The sequence below is a fragment of the Mirounga angustirostris genome, unplaced genomic scaffold (genome assembly GCF_029215605.1).
Source record: "Mirounga angustirostris isolate CCGP_5_RB_7025 unplaced genomic scaffold, mMirAng1.0.hap1 SCAF_17, whole genome shotgun sequence".
Lineage (NCBI taxonomy): Eukaryota > Metazoa > Chordata > Mammalia > Carnivora > Phocidae > Mirounga > Mirounga angustirostris.
The window spans coordinates 52,913,296-52,930,408 of NW_026991725.1; positions in this window are offsets into that span (position 1 = coordinate 52,913,296).

Here is a 17,113-nt window from a genome sequence, read left to right on the forward strand (position 1 = left end):
TTTTTTTTAATGTGCTTAAAAAATTTTTTTGTTCAAGTGATTTTGTTCACTTTTATCCAATGATACAGTCCTTCACTATCTCCCTGCAACACATGGCCTTTCCACAGGGTACCATTGTGCACACTGTAGGTGAGCTGGGGGCTCTGTCTCATGTCCCTAAACTCTGACACCCAGACCGAGAGAGGTGCCCCCTCCTTCAATGTTGCTGATTACTATAGCAAAGGGAAAGAAAGCCCTAGAAGGTCTCCCACTGGCAGTCCAATGCTCCAGCTCACAAATGTCACACATTACTTCTATTCAAAATGCCTCCCCAAGGGGCCAGCCCATATAACCCACTGTTTCTAAGGGCAGAGGCTAAAAGTCTTGGAGGAAGTACCCATGATGCTCATAGGAAGACTCTTCACTGGGATGGAGCTAACAGGGAGTTTGTCAGTTAAAAAAGTTGAAAGAAGAAAATTTACCTGAAGGACATTTCGTGTCAAGCAGATAAGCATTACAGAGCTCTCGACAGTCTGCAAGGGTCTAACTTCATGGTAGAAAGTCCAAATTAGTCCTAGATTATTTCGTGATTGGTAATAAGAAACAATGAATAAAGGACAGCTGATTGCACCTAAATGTGCTTGCTTCTTCTTCAAGGTCATTGGTTTTTTTCATTTGTGTTTCTACATTTTTTTAATGTACCTGAAATACCAAAACTTAGCTATCATTTTTTCCTTAATAAATTCTCATGGCTCCTGAAGAAGGTCATTGGTACCTGGAGTGGAATATTACAAATAGCGCTCCCTACAATGTGGAATCAGTTATCTAAGTCAAAGTGAGCAGGGCTCCTTCAATCTCTGGTTGAGACATTGGGAGTCTTTGTTATAGTATAGTGGTTGGTTAAATGTTGGCTTTGATACCTTGGAAGTCAGCCCGTGGGGTTATGGAAGCCAAGAGTTTGGGGCTATTTTCCAAAGACTTGCTGGACGGATGAAAATATAGATCTGATACAAAATCTAAAGTTCCTTTCAACTCTGATATTCTTACATATCCTACTTAGGCCTATCCTTGAGGAGCTCACAAATATGACACCATTAAAGGAAATGCCTGTCCCCACCCCTCCCCCTTGTGAAGTGCCCTAAGCTAGTTCTTTATTCATAACTAAATAATGCTCCAATCTCATTGTGACTCGGACTTGTAAATAATCTTAGACAAGGGCGCCTGGGTGGCTCAGTTAGTTAGGCGACTGCCTTCGGCTCAGGTCATGATCCTGGAGTCCCGGGATCGAGTCCCACATCGGGCTCCCTGCTCAGCGGGGAGTCTGCTTCTCCCTCTGACCCTCCTCCCTCTCATGCTCTCTGTCTCTCATTCTCTCTCTCACAAATAAATAAAATCTTAAAAATAAATAAATAAATACATAAAAATAATAATAATAATCTTAGACAAGATTCAGCAAGAACAACAGACCCGGTTCTTAGATAAAATCCTGACTCTGCTACTCACGTGCCAGGGAGGACAACGTTGGTTTGCAAAGGGTAGCATATACCCACTGCTAAATGGGTGCAGTGGTCATTAGGTAGACACCTTATATCCATTCTACTCCAAGTGATAAGGCTCTTGACCCAACCATTGCAAACCCACCTCACCTGCAATGAATGGAATTGGCTTAAGAATGGGTGTGTGATGTGATCCTGGCCAATAAGACATGAGGAGAGTGGGCGAGGTGGCTTCTGGGAAAGGTCTCCCCTAGTTTGTAAGACAAGGGGCCACCCCTCCTCTGAGCATGTGGTACCTGGATGGAATGCCTGCAAATGTCCCAGGGAGTGCAGAGGCAGAAAACCTGCAGCAAATTCAAAGTAGGACCTCCCGCCTTGTTATTTGAGATAATGTCTTGCCTATTATTTAAAACAATTTCAAAAAAAAAAAACAATTTCAGTCTTCAGCAGCCAAAAGCATCCTAATTGACAACATGAAGGGGATGATACAGTCCTTCACTATCTCCCTGCAACATATGGCCTTTCCACAGGGTACCATTGGAAGCCCCAAGAAATGGTTCCAGGAGCTCTGACCCTGGCACCCTCCTTTACCAGCCAATATGGACGAGTAGACGGTAAGTGCAGATGGGGAGGCAGTCTCCTCCAAACACTGCCTGGGAGAACTGATAGAGCATGCTGAGCCACTTGGCTGATATTCCCCAAGATCACAGGCCAGTGCTCCCCATCTGCTGTTTTAACTACTGCCTATAATCTTGATTTATAAGATGTCCACTAGGATTTTTCACCCAATTGCTTTGGATCTAATATGGTCACCTCAATGATTGCAATGCCTGAGATACAGGGATGGGGCTGGGAGTTTAGCTCAAGAGTTAAGGAAGCAGGGTTGGATCCCGGCCCCTTTCCCATTTCGGAGGGCCAACCGGTTTTCATAATCCTCAAGGACATAAACAGGCTCAGTGGACGTGGACAGAAATCTCATTCTCTTTTCTGATGAGATGGGTCTCAGCTGCCCTGGCTGCATTCCGAGCCCTCCAACAGATTTTCTCATCCACAGCATTACTGGCGTTTGGGGCCAAATAATTCTTGGTTGTAGGTGGGGGGGGCATGTCCTATACTGTATGTACCGTAGGGTTTTAGCAGCATCCCTAGCCTCCACCCACTAGGGGGCAGTAACACTACCCAGTTGTGAAAACCAAAAATGTTTCCACACATTGCCAAGTGTGCCCTGGGGGAGGTAATCACTCCCCACGCCCTCCCCCGCAGTGAGAACCATTGTCTTAGAATTACTCTCAAATAGCAAATTATCTTGTTATCTTCATCACCAAGCCATCCATTCATCACCTTCATTCCATTAACAGCTCCCTGACTTCTCTATGTGGAACCACCCCCTTCTACCCTCAGGCAGCAGGGTTTGGATGAGGCTGACTCTCCACCAGGTACCACAGGTGACCTGTTAGCTAGGCTTGGTCAGTGGGAGCACAGCATCCTCTTGGCCAAAGAGGTCTGGTCAGGACTGGTTGTGTGGTCCGACTCATGACTAGGTGATTCAAGCCTAACACTTTGAACTGAGCTGTTGGAATTGCACTTTTAAGAATATAAGCCTGGTATTGCTGGCTGCCATCTTGTCCCCTGAGAGACACAGCCTCTCAGAAAGTAGCCACTGCCGATGAAAGCAGAGCAAAGAGAAGGCGAGAGGCTAGTTCCTGACGACATTACCCGAGCCCCTGAATCCACCGTGTCTCCCTTGGACTTTCCACTTACATGAGCCAATCGATTTCTTTGGGGGCTTACGCCGTTTTGTGTTGTTTGCTTGCAGAGAATCTTTGCTTCCATATTTGATGAGTTTTGATCTATCAAAAGTATCATTTGCAATCTGTAATTTTGCTTGACCTTCCCAACATCCGCAGCCTTTTTCTGCATGAGGGCTGTAGCTTCCCTGGAAGATTGCACTTTTCTTTTTCCTGCTTTCCCTTCCTTTAGGCAGCTCTCAAGGATGCTTAGGGGCTGAAGGACAAGGATGAGGACAGGAAGAGTAGTTCCCTTTAGAGGAACGAGACCCTCTTCCTCTGGGCCTGAAGAGTAGGGTAAAGTGATGGGGAAAGAAACAGATCATGTGATGGTTAATTTTATGTGTCAATTTGACTGAGTCACCAGATGTCCAGATATCTGGTTGAACATTATTCTGGGCGGGTCTATGAGGGCCTTTCTAGATGAGATTAGCATTTGAATCCGTATACTGAGTAAAGCAAATTGCCCTCCCCAGTGTGGGTGGGGCTCACTCAATCTGTGGAAGGCCTGAGTAGAACAGAAAGGTGGAGTGAGAATTCGTACTCTGCCTGATTATCTTTGAGCAGGGACGTTGGTCTTCTGCCTTCAGACTCAGACTCGGACTAGAACCTGCATCATCTGCTCTCCCTCTTCTCAGGACTTTGGACTCACACTGGACCCATTTGGTTGACTCTGCTAGATCATTAGCTTGCCTATCTGGGACTGCAGGACTGCAGGTCTTGAGACTTCTTAGTCTCCATAACTGCATGAGCCAATCCCTTATAATCAATCATCCAACCAGTCAGTCAATCAGTCAGTCAATCAATCCTGTTAATTCTGTTTCTCTGGAGAGCAGAGACTAATGCAGATAGGTTTGGGCAGAACAAAGGTGCAAGGAGAAAATCTATGCCTTACTCTGAAATCAAGCTTTCTCTCCCTTGCTTGTTTCCACTTCTCTGATATAGATGAGGCCACCCTTTTAATTAACCTTTGCCACTTCACTAAAATGGGATCCTAGCGTCTTAGAAAGTTCCAGTGAAATGAGTTGGGAATGTAGACACAGGCTTCAAGGAATTTTGTGAAAGTCTTTATGTAATTGGGAATGACTTGGTCACTTCTGCGTTTGCTTTTGAGGGCGTCTTTTATATCTTTATATCTTCCCTACATGGGACCAGAACGGCCTGGACAGAAGGTGCCTAAGCTGAGAAATAAAACAAACATATTTTTTTTTTAAAGATTTTTTTTTTTAATTTATTTATTAGAGAGAGAGAGAGAGTGAGAGAGAGAGCGCAAGAGGGGGAAGGGTTAGAGGGAGAAGCAGACTCCCCACCGAGCAGGGAGCCCGATGCGGGACTCGATCCCGGGACTCCAGGATCATGACCTGAGCCGAAGGCAGTCGCTTAACCAACTGAGCCACCTAGGCGCCCATAAAACAAACATATTGTATATGTAAATGTTATAGACTCCTCCCCAAAATGCCATCTTTATTTGTGGATTATGGGCAGCTATTACAAGACTTACAAAGCCTGATGGTTACTCATAAACCCCGCCGTGGTTTCCTATGTCTAGGGCAGGAAGATTAACATACTTTGAAACTCCCCTAAGAGATAAGACCCCTGCAGCCTAGAAAACAAACATACACCTACAAAATTCTGCAACAATTTCAGAGGGTCCGTGGATTCCCCAAAGAAATCAGGCCATGGGAAGAAATCAGGCTGTCTCTAATATCGGGGAGGTGGTTTCTTTTTTTTTTAATATATATATTTTTAAGATGTTACTTATCTATTAGAGAGAGAAAGCAAGAGGGACAGAGGGAGAGGGTAAAGCAGGCTCCCCGCGGAGCAGGGAGCCGGATGCGGGGCTCGATCCCAGGACCCTGGGACCATGACCTGAGCTGAAGACCGATGCCTAACCGACTGAGCCACCCAAGCAGCCCGGGAGGTGGTTTCTGAATAGAATTTTGCCCTGCTCTTTCCAAGTGCCTTTTTTATCCCAGGCAGCTGCCTTCAAAAGCTTCGGAGAGGGCGCCTGGGTGGCTCAGTCGGTTGGGCGACTGCCTTCGGCTCAGGTCATGATCCTGGAGTCCCGGGATCGAATCCCGCGTCGGGCTCCCTGCTCGGCGGGGAGTCTGCTTCTCCCTCGGACCTTCCTCCTTCTCATGCTCTCTGTCTCTCATTCTCTCTCTCTCAAATAAATAAATAAAAATCTTAAAAAAAAAAAAAGGCTTTAAAAAAAAAAAAGCTTCGGAGAGCACATCTATTTGTGTAGTCCACATATGATGGGGTGATCACGCATTGAGGAATCGGGCAGATCCAAATCTGAATTCTGGTCTGCCACTCAGCGGTGTGACTGAGGAGATGTGTCACCACCTCTGCGAGCCCTGAGCCTGCCTCCCCGTCTGTAAGATGGAACAATCCCTAGCCATTTCAGAAGTCAGGGCGAACGACTGGAGTAAATAATTCATATCCTTGGCTCTGTGCTGTGCTTCTTCACTGAACTTTTAGTCTAATGATTTTGTCGAATGGCCCAGTGGCTTTGGCCTCGTGTAGGTACAGCCAGTTGCTGTGCAATAGAAGAAGACGGAAAACAGAATCCTAGTGCCTGAAATGTAGGGTGTGGGCGTGTGTGTGAGTTTGCGTGTCAGTGTCTGGCTGGGTTTCCTTGTCTGCTTTACACACTCATCCTAGGCATCTGGGCTCTTTTCTGTTTCTGTGTAGGTGCTGTGTAGACCTCCATACACACACACACACGCACGCATGCACACACGCACATGCTCGCGTACACGATCGATCCCCCCTTCCCTCTCCTCTACACACCCCCCTAAATTCTTTTGGCTCCTCTCCATGCAGGAGCTCATCAGCCCTCATTCCCTCTCCACGTGTCCTAGTTTCCTAGGGTTGCTGTCGCCAATTCCCACCACACTAGGGGCTTAAGACAACAGAAATTTGTTCTCCCGGTTCTGAAGGTCGGAAGCATGAAGTCAGTACCGCCGGGCTGAAATCAAGATGTCCACAGGGGTGTGCTTCCTTGGGAGAGTCTGGGGGCAGAGTCCCTCCTTGCTTCTCCCAGCTTCCGGTGGCTACCAGCTTCCCTTGGTTTATGGTTTATGGCCATATCACTCCAATTTCCGCCTCCTTTGTCACATCATGTGTGTGTGTGTGTGTGTGTGTGTGTGTTTGAACGAATTCTCTCCACCTGTCTCATAAAAGGACTCATCTCCTTAGGACTCCCTTGTATCATCCAGGATAATGGATAGTCACACTCTGTCCCCTCGCTCTCCCAGCTGAACCCACACCTGCGCCGGCCACCCAGCCACTTCCTGCTACCGTCACCTGAAATTCAAGCCACTCCTCTGTCCAATGCTCGACAAATAATCACCACCAACAGTCGCTTCTCACCAGCACTCACCTCCACCTCTGGGATCATCTCCACCCTGTATTTAGCCTTCCATTTCTCCTCACATCCCGGCCAGTAATCCTCATTGACAACATCCATTTTTAATGAGCCAGGAGTTGCCTTTGATCTCTTGGCTCCCAGCCTCCCAGCCTCACTTGACTTCCAGCCCCACTTCCCATCTGCCACCCACGAGGGGACCGCGTCCTTACCACCGCCTGCTCTTCCCCGCACCCAGGTCCAGACAGCAGTTCTATTGGACACAAATTTGATCACCTAATATTTCCTCAACTGTCCTCTTTCTCTTGTGTGCATTTCTTATGGCTGGGGAGGGGCTTTCCTGCCTCCTCCAGCTTCTGGTGGCTACAGGCCTTCCTCGGTTTGTGGCAGCTTCACTCCAAGCTCTGCCTGAGTCTCCACACGTCCTTGACCTCTGTGTCTCCTCCCCGCCTTCTAAGAGGATGCTCCTCATTGGACTTAGGGCCCCTCCCTAACCCAGAATGACCTCATCTTTGCATCTATAAAGACCCCTCTTCCAAATAAAGCTCTTTTCCAAATCAAGGGGCTGGGTGGACAAATCTTTTGGGAGACCCCCATTCAAACCACTGCATCTCTCCAGTTTCAAATTGGAAAACCAGGCCACACTGGAGGGCCGGGACCCTGGTTTCCTGCAGTCAACAAGGGGACAGGTGACGGGATCTGGGGGTGTGAGGAAATAGCTCCCAGATGATGAACCTTGACCTGTGGGAAATAAGAGGTGGAGAGCAGATGGATAAAGCCCACCCTGCTCCCGTGGACCCCCTGCCACGCTTCTGGAGAAGGCTCATGTGCCAGTGAGCAAGCCTGCCCACCAGCCTGCCCAGCCTCTTCTAGAAGTACCCAAGTAACACCTGCCATCTCCCCGAGCCTCCCCTCACGTCCCCGTTGCTGCCCATCCCCACCTCAGTGGGACTGTGCCTCTTAGACATCTTGTTAGCACCTCACTCCCAGCATCCAGCTTTGTTTTCCAGAAGAATCAAACTGCAACTGTAGCTGGCTATGCCCCAAGTTTCTGTTGAGCGGGAATTGGTACTGGTCATCTCTTCAGGTAAGTTGCTTGCTTTTTGGACGAACTTGCTTGTCGCACAGACCATGGCTGATGCACTGAGAGATCTGTAAGCTGCCCCAAGTCCTGTGATGGGGACCTGTCATCCAGGGGGGCTGGGACGACAGCCCTGCCCAGCAGGGATAGTGCGCAATGGGAACATCCAGGATCCCTGTGCAGAGCTGTGTGATGGAGGAGGGGGACAGGGTAAGGAGCAGCTGCAAGGTAGGGAGAGGGGCGGGTGCAGAGTCAGATAGGACAGTGGTGTGACAACAGAGACAGAGACGACCAGAGGAGACAGCTGCAGGTGCACTCCTGGGGCGTGGCAGGGTAAGGGTGACAGTTTTCCGGAGTCCTGATTGGGCAACTGGGCTTCCATCTTGAGAGGCAGTGGGTGGCTGTGAGGGGTACTTCCTGTCCTGCACCTCCCTGCACTTGGGGTCCTTACACCCAACTCCTGTCCCCTGAGCCAGTGAGGACACCCTGACCCCTTGCAGCCTAAGGGAGCTCAAGGAACACGACCCGCTTTGCCCTTAACCTCCCTGGAGCCCCCGCTAAACGTGGGGGCATTTTTCATCATTGCGCCATTGCGCCGTTCCCCAGATCATTTAACCCACTTTGCCACTGTGTTCCACCAGCATCGCCATCCCAGGCTTTCCTGTCCTCTGAGGCTTCCTCTGTGTCGGTCCTGTCGTAGATCCATAGATACCTTCTTCCTTCTACTTCTTGTCTCATTGTAGTGAAACACTTCATTATCGTTAAAAGGGCGTCAAATTTATCACGTTTATCATTTTTAAGTGTATAATTAGGAGTACGTTCACAATGCTGTGTAACCATCACCACTGTCTGTTTCCAAAACATTGCCAGAACGTTTCCAGAACAGAAATGCCCACTAAACACGAGCTCCCCATTCCTCCCTACCCCCAGTCCCTGGTAACTTCCATTCTACTTTCTGTCTTGATGAATTTGCCTTATTCTAGCCTCCCCAGAGAAGTGAATTGTGCAATATGTGTCTTTTTGTGTCTGGCTTATTTCACTTGACATAATGTTTTCAAGGTCCGTCCATGTTGTAGCAGATGTCAGACCTTCATTCCCTTTGATGACTGAGTCATAGTCCATTGCATGTCTACACCCCATTAATTTGCCATCATCTGCTGATAGACACTTGGGTTGTTCCTACCTTTTGGCGATTGTATAAATAATGCTGCTGTGAACACGAGTACACACATATCTGTTCAAGACCCTGTTTTCCATTTTAGGGGGATATATATCTAGGATTGGAATTGCTGAATCGTATGGTAATTCTGTGTTCAGTGTTGTGAGGAACGGCCAAAGTGTTCTCACAAGCAGCTGCACTGTTTGACGTTCCCACAGCCATGCATGAGGGTCTGGGTTTCTCCACATCCTCCCCAACTCTTGTTACTCGCCATTTTGTTTTTTGTTTTAAAATAGCCATCATAATGTGTGTGAAGTAGGGTCCCATTGTGGTTGTGATTGGTCTTTCCTCAGTGACTAATGATGCTGAGCATCTTTTCATGTGCTTATCGGCCATTGGGACATCTTCTTTGGAGGAATGTCTATTCAAGACCTTGACTGTTCTCCGAAGTGGGTTGTTTGTATTTTTGTTCTTGAGTTTTAGAAGTTATTTATATGTTCTGAATATCAATTCTCATCAGATATATGACTTGCAAATATTTTATCCCATTCCATGAATTGTCTTCTCATTCTCTTGATAGTGTCCTTTGATGCACAAAAGTTTTTAATTTTGATATAGTCTGATGTATCTATTTATCTATTTTCTTTCATTGTCTGTGCTTTTGGTGTCATGTCCAAGAAATCACTGCCAAAGCCATTGTCATGAAGATTTTCCCCCAGTGTTTTCTTCTAATAGTTCGATAGTTTCAGCTTTTAAGGTTAGCCTCTGAACTATTTTGAGTTAATTTTTGTATGTGATGTAAGGGTCCAATGTCATTCTCTGCATGTGGTTATCCATTTTTTCATAACTATTTGTTGAAAAGATTGTCCTTTCCCATTGAATGGTGTGGGACCCACATTGAAAATCAACTGACCACATATGGGAGGGTTTATCTTGGGCTCTCTGTTCTATTCCATTGGTCTATATGTTTTTCTTTATGTCAGCACCACACTGTTTTGATTACTTCTTTGCAGTAAATTTTGAAATCTGGAAGTTTGACTCCTCCAAACTTATTCTTCCTTTTCAAGATTGTTTTAGCTGCTTAGAGTCCTTTGAGATGCTACATGAATTTGAAGGTAGATTTTTCTATTTATGCAAAAAAAAAAAATACCTTTGGAGCTTTGATAGGGATTGCATAAAATCTGTAGAATGCTTTGGGCAGAATTATCATCTTAACAGTATTAAATCTTCCAAGTCATGAACACAAAATGTTCTATTTATTTGTCTTCCTTTAATTACTTTTAGTGATGTTTTATAGCTTTCAGTTTATAAGTCTTTCACTTCCTTGGTGAAGTTTTTTCTGAAGTATTTTTTCTTTTTGATATCGTAAATGGAATTGCTTTTTTTAAATTTTTTTTTTTTTGGATTGTTCATCATTAGCATATAGAAATGCAACCAATTTTTGAGTGTCGATTACGTATCCTGCAACTCTGCTGGGTGTGTTTATCCACTCGAACAATGTTTTTGTGGAATCTGTAGGATTCTTTCCCATATAAGGTTTTTTCATCTGTGGACAGGGATAATTGTACTTTTTCCTTTATATTTTGGGTGACTTTTATTTGTTTTGGTCTAGTTGCTCTGGCTTAGGACTTCCAATACTATGTTAAATAGACATGTGAAAATGGACATTTTTTATCTAGTTCCTGATTTTAGAAAAAAGGTTTTGGTCATTCACCATCGAGTATGCTGCTACCTGTGGGCTTTACATAAATGGCCTTTATTATGTTGAGGAAGGCCCCTTCTATTCTCACTTTTTTGTTTTTTTATCATGAAAGCGTGTTTAATTTTGTCAATTTTTTTTGCATCAGTTGAGATGGTCATGAGGAGTTTTTCTCCCCTTTATTATATTAATGTGGTGTATTACATTGATCCATTTTCATATGTTGAATCATCCTTGCATTCCAGAAATAAATTCTACTTGGTCATGTTGTACAGTCCTCTTAATATGCTGCTAAATTTATCTTGCTATTATTTTATTGAGGGTTTTTGCATCAATATTAATAAGGGACAATTTCACTGCATCCTATAAGTTTTGCTATGTTGTTTTTCATTTTCATTTGTCTCAAGGTATCTTAAATTTCCCTTGTTGTTTCTTCTTTGACCTATTTGTTAAGAACGTGTTATTTAATTTCCACATATTTGTGAGTTTTCCTATTTTCCTTCTGCCATTGACTTCTAGTTTCATTCCATTGTGATGGAAAAAAAATACTTTGCGTGATGTTAACCTTTTTAAATGTTTTGTTTTATGGCTTTAACATATGGTCTTTCTTAGAGAATCTTTCACATGCTCTTTAGGAAAAATATATATTCTGCTGTTATTGGGTAGAGTGTTCTGTCTGTCTGTTGGGTCTAATTGGTTTATGTTGTTGGTCAGATCCCTTATTTCTTTATTGATCAATCCATACTGAAAGTGAGGTATTGAAGTCTCCGACTATCACTAGAATTATCTGTTTCTCCTGTCAATTCCATCAATATAATTGTTATATATATTATCTTGATGAACTGGCCCTTTAATCAATATGTAATGTCTTTTTTGTTGTTGTTTCTTTGTAACAGGTTTTGATTTAAAGTCTATTTTGTCTGATGATAGTGTGGCCACAACAGCTGTCTCCTTTTGGTTACTACTTGCACAGAATATCTTTTTTCAACTTTTAACTTTCAATCTATTTGTGTCTTTAGGTCTAATATGCATCTCCTGTAGACAGCATATACTTGGATGCTGTTTTCTTTATCCACTCTGCCTTTTGATCACATCGTTTAATCCACTTACATTAAAAGTAATTTCTGATGAGGAAGGACTCCTGGCACTTTGCATTTGTTTTCTGTATCTCTTATAGCTTTTTGTCCCTCATTTCCTCTATTACCACCTTCTTTTGTGTTTAGTTGATTTTTTTTGTAGTGACACATTTTCCTTTCCTTCTCATTTCCTTTTGTGTGTATTCTGTAGATATTTTTGTTGGAGTTATTAGGACATTATGTTTGATTTTTCTAATTATAACAATCTAATTTTAATGGATATAAACTTAACTTCAATAGCATATAATATACAGCTCTTTTTCCACCTCTTTCTGTTATGGATATTGCAAATTACACCTTTATACATTGTGTGTCCAACAACATAAATATTTACTTTTATGCATTTGTCTCTTAAATCATGTAGAAAATATGGGGTGCCTGCGTGGCTCAGTCATTAAGCGTCTGCTTTCGGCTCAGGTCGTGATCTCAGGGTCCTGGGATCGAGTCCCACATCGGGCTCCCTGCTCTGCGGGAAGCCTGCTTCTCCCTCTCCCACTCCCCCTGCTTGTGTTCCCTCTCTCGCTGTGTCTCTCTCTGTCAAATAAATAAATAAAGTATTTTTTAAAAAATCATGTAGAAAATAAAAATCGGAGTTATCAACCAAACTTACGATAATACTGGCTTTTATATTTGCACATGTATTTACCTTTATCAGAGTTCTTTGTTTCTTTCTACAGCTCCAAGTTACCCTCCAGCATTCTTCCATTTCCATCTGAAAGAGTTCCTTTGCATTTCTTACAGAGCACATCTAGTGCTAACAAACTCTCTCAGCTTTAGTTTGTCTGAGAATGCTTTAATTTCTCCCTCATTTGTGAAGGTCAGTCTTGTCAGATATAGAGTTCTTGTTTGACAATTGTTTTTGTCCAGCACTTTAAATATATTATCTCCTCACCTTCGGGTGTCCCAAGTTTCTGTGAAGAAATCAACAAGTGGTCTTATTGAGGATTGCTTGTATGTGTTGATTCTCCTCTCTTGCTGTGGCTTTCAAGATGTTTTCTTTGTCTCTGGCTTTTGACAGTTTGATTATAATGTGTCTTTTTTATTTTATTTTATTTTTATTATGTTATGTTAGTCACCATACATTACATCATTAGTTTTAGATGTAGTGTTCCATGATTCATTGTTTGCGTATAACACCCAGTGTTCCATTCAATACGTGCCCTCCTCAATACCCACCACCAGGCTAACCCATCCTCCCACCCCCCTCCCCTCTAGAACCCTCAGTTTGTTTCTCAGAGTCCGTAGTCTCTCATGGTTCGTCTCCCCCTACGATTCCCCCTCTTCATTTTTCCCTTGCTACTATCTTCTTCTTCTTCTTTTTTTAACATATAATGTATTATTTGTTTCAGAAGTACAGATCTGTGATTCAACAATTTTGCACAATTCACAGTGCTCACCATAGCACATACCCTCCCCAGTGTCTATTACCCAGCCACCCCATCCCTCCCATCCCCCACCACTCCAGCAACCTTCAGTTTGTTTTCTGAGATTAAGAATTCCTCATATCAGTGAGATCATGTGATACATGTCTTGCTGTGAGTCTGAGTTTACTCTACTTGGAGTTTATAGGGCTTCCTGGCTTTGTATGCTCAGATCTTTCATCAAATTTGAGCTGGTTTGGGTTCTTAATTCTTCACATAATCTTCCTGCCTCTTCATCTCTCTCTCTCTTTCTCTCTCTCCTCATTCTTGGGCTCCCATAATGTGATGTTGATTTATCCACTGGATAGTGTCCCACAGGTCCCTTAGGCTCTGTTCACTTTAACTGTAAGACCTCCAAATGGAAATGTTGAGTAGGGAGTAGAACATGAAACTGTGGCTCAGAGATGAGACAACTGAGCTGGAACAGACAGAGATCAACGGAATAGAATAGAAAGCCCAGAAATAAACCCACAATTATGTGGTCAATTAATCTTTGGTAAAAGAGATAAGAATATGCGGGCGCCTGGGTGGCTCAGTTGTTTAAGCGACTGCTTTCGGCTCAGGTCATGATCCTGGAGTCCCGGGATGACCTGGAGTCCCGGGATTGAGTCCCGCATCGGGCTCCCTGCTTGGCAGGGAGTCTGCTTCTCCCTCTGACCCTCCCCCCTCTCATGTGCTCTCTCTCTCTCATTCTCTCTCTCAAATAAATAAATAAAATCTTAAAAAAAAAAGAGGTAAGAATATGCAATGGGAAAAAGACAGTTTCATCAACAAATGGTGTTGGGGAAACTGGGCAGCTACATGCAAAAGAATGAAACTGGACCACTTTCTTACACCACACACAAAAAGAAACTCAAAATGGATTAAGTACCTAAATGTAAGACCTGAAACCACAAAAATCCTAGAAGAGAGCACAGGCAGTAATTTCTCTGACATTGGCCATAGCAACATCTTTTTAGATATGTCTCCTGAGGCAAGGGAAACAAAAAGCAAAAATAAACTATTGGGACTACATCAAAATAAAAAGCCTCTACACAGCAAAGGAAACAATCAACAAAACTAAAAGAGAACCTACCGAATGGGAAAAGGTATTTGCAAATGACATATCCGATAAAGGGTTAGTATCCAAAATATATAAAGAACTTATACAACTCAAATCCAAAAAACCCCACCAAAAACAAAAAAACAAATAATCCAGTTTAAAAATGGGCAGAAGACATGAACAGACATTTCTCCAAAGAAGACATACAGGCAGTCAACAGACACATGAAAAGATGCTCAGCATCACTCATCATCAGGGAAATGTAAATCAAAACCATAATGAGATATCACCTCACACCTGTCAGAATGGGTAAAATAAAAAAAGCTCAAGAAACAAGTGTTGGTGAGGATGTGGAGAAAAAGGAACCCTCTTGCACTGTTGGTGGGAATGCAAACTGGTGCAGCCACTCTGGAAAAGAGTCTGGAGGTTCCTCAAGAAATTAAAAATAGAACTACCCTACAATCCAGGAATCAGACTGCTGGGTATTTATTCAAAGAATAGGAAAACACTAATTTGAAGGGATACATGCACCCTATGTTTATTGCAGCATCATTTGCAATAACCAAGATATGGAATTAGCACAAGTGTCCATTGACAGATGAATGGATAAAGAAGATATGGTGTATATATACAATGGAATATTATTTGGCCATAAAAAAGAGTAAAATCTTGCCATTTGCAACAACATGGCTGGATCTAGAGAGTATAATGCTAAATGAGATAAGCCATTCATAGAAAGACCAATATGATATGATTTCACTCATATATGAAATTTAAGAAACAAAACAGTGAACAAAGGTCAAAAAGAGAGGGACAAACCAAAAAAACAGACTCTTAACTATAGAGAGAACACTGGTGGTCACCAGAGGAGAGGTGGGTTGGGGGACAAGTGAAATAGGGCATGAGGATGAAGAGTACACTTATCTTGATGAGCACTGAATAATATACGGAAGTGTTGAATCACTCTAATGTACACCTGAAACTAATATAACGCTGTATGTTAACTATACAAGAATTAAAATAAAATTAAAAAAAAAAGACTGAGCTGCAGATATAAACTTGGAAGTCATCAAAGCATAGATGATATTCCAATCCATGGTTTTAATGAGGTCACCTAGGGAGACCATGTAGAGAAAAAAGGGGTGGGGGCCCCAAATCCTCAAACCTAACACTTAAAGGCCAAGCAGATGAGGTGAACCAGCAAAGGAACTGTGGAATGCCAACTGAGCTCTGCAAGGTGTCCAGATCAGACCCCCTGAGCCTGGATTCACTAAGACAAATGTTCTCTAGAATTATGCAATGGTATCTAACTGTTTGAATCATTACTCAGTATCCTTGTTTATGCTCTGGAATCATTAAAGCCAAAGGCAGATGGAAGGGCATAAAATGCTGTTTTAAAAAGTCAGCAAATCCTTCCTCAAGGCCCCTTCTGGATCTCTGTTCCTATCATGCCATCTCGCCATGCAGGGATTACTCGGGCTTCCTCAGTTGCTTTAGGAAATAACTATTTGTCTCTGAGCTACCAGAAAGGACTTGGAGGGCTGGGGGAGAGGGAGAGAAAGTCCTTGTATGCAGCTGTCTCGGTTTCCATCTGAATTCACTTTGCAGGGGCGCCTGGGTGGCTCAGTTGGTTAAGCGACTGCCTTCGGCTCAGGTCATGATCCTGGAGTCCTGGGATCGAGTCCTGCATCGGGCTCCCTGCTCGGCAGGGGGTCTGCTTCTCCCTCTGCCCTCTTCCCTCTCGTGCTCTCTGTCTCTCATTCTCTCTCTCGCAAATAAATAAATAAAATCTTAAAAAAAAAAATGAATTCACTTTGCAAATTCACGTTTAAATTAGTATGTTTTTTTCTCTTTTGCAATGAATATACACGTTTATAGTATCTACACTTAACACTGTCAAGATTCTTCTACCGACTGTGAGCCATATGAAGGTGTGGACTCTGTTTCTGTTGTGAACACAGTGCCTAGCCCAAGGAGTGGCTCAAGAAAGGCCAAATGAATGAATGAATGAATGAATGAAGGTGTTGAGCTAGTGAAGGATCCCAAAACTCATTTACTTTGGAATCTGAGGGATCTAAAGCAGAGCACAAACTGACATCATCCATGCATATTAAGTCGGTTGTTGGTTTAATGCAATAACCCCACATGCTTAATTACTTCAATTACTTTGAGCAACAACAATTTACTGGCCACTTACTCTCAGTCTAAGATTGTGGCAGGCACCAGAGTCAGGGGAAGGGAGGATTTACAAAGAAGTGGGAGAGTTGGTCCCACTTCTAGGGTGGTGCACTAGGATATGTACAAATAGAAGAAAACGAACAACACAGGAGTGGTCTGTGCACCCCCTTAAGGGCAGACCTAGATCAGGAGCCTCTTGGGTAGTGGAATGGAGACAGTCAGGGTCATGTCTGTTTGGCCTCTTTGTTGAAGTCTAGATGACCTTGGGCAAGTCAGTTCACGTTGTTGGAAAGCAGCATTCTCTTTCTTCCATAAAAGGGCATGCTTGGACTCAGTGCACACAGAAGTCCCTTCAACTCCAACATTGTCATTTTGTCTTTGTCTTCAGGAACTATCTGGAAGGAACAGGGGTTTGTAGAGACCAGAGGTTAGAAGCTGGAGTTACAGAGGCCCTAATATACTTGTTTCTGGCTCAACGATTAACGGCTCTCGGGGCTCTTTCCAAATTCTATTTCAAAAAGGGTAACATTTAAAATCACAGCACTTTAAAATGAAGGCAATTTCACATAAAAATCCAATTTTCCAGCTTTGTTGGAAAAAATGGGAAGATCTGACAATACCAGGAAATGCTAGCCCAGAGGTGGTGGGTGCTGCCTTCCCATTTCCTTTGGATGCTCTCAATTGTCTTACCTGTCCTGGTGGCCTGTTGACTGAGTTTCAGAGCAGGTATCTGGAGCAGGAGTTCAAATTTATCCTGCAGGC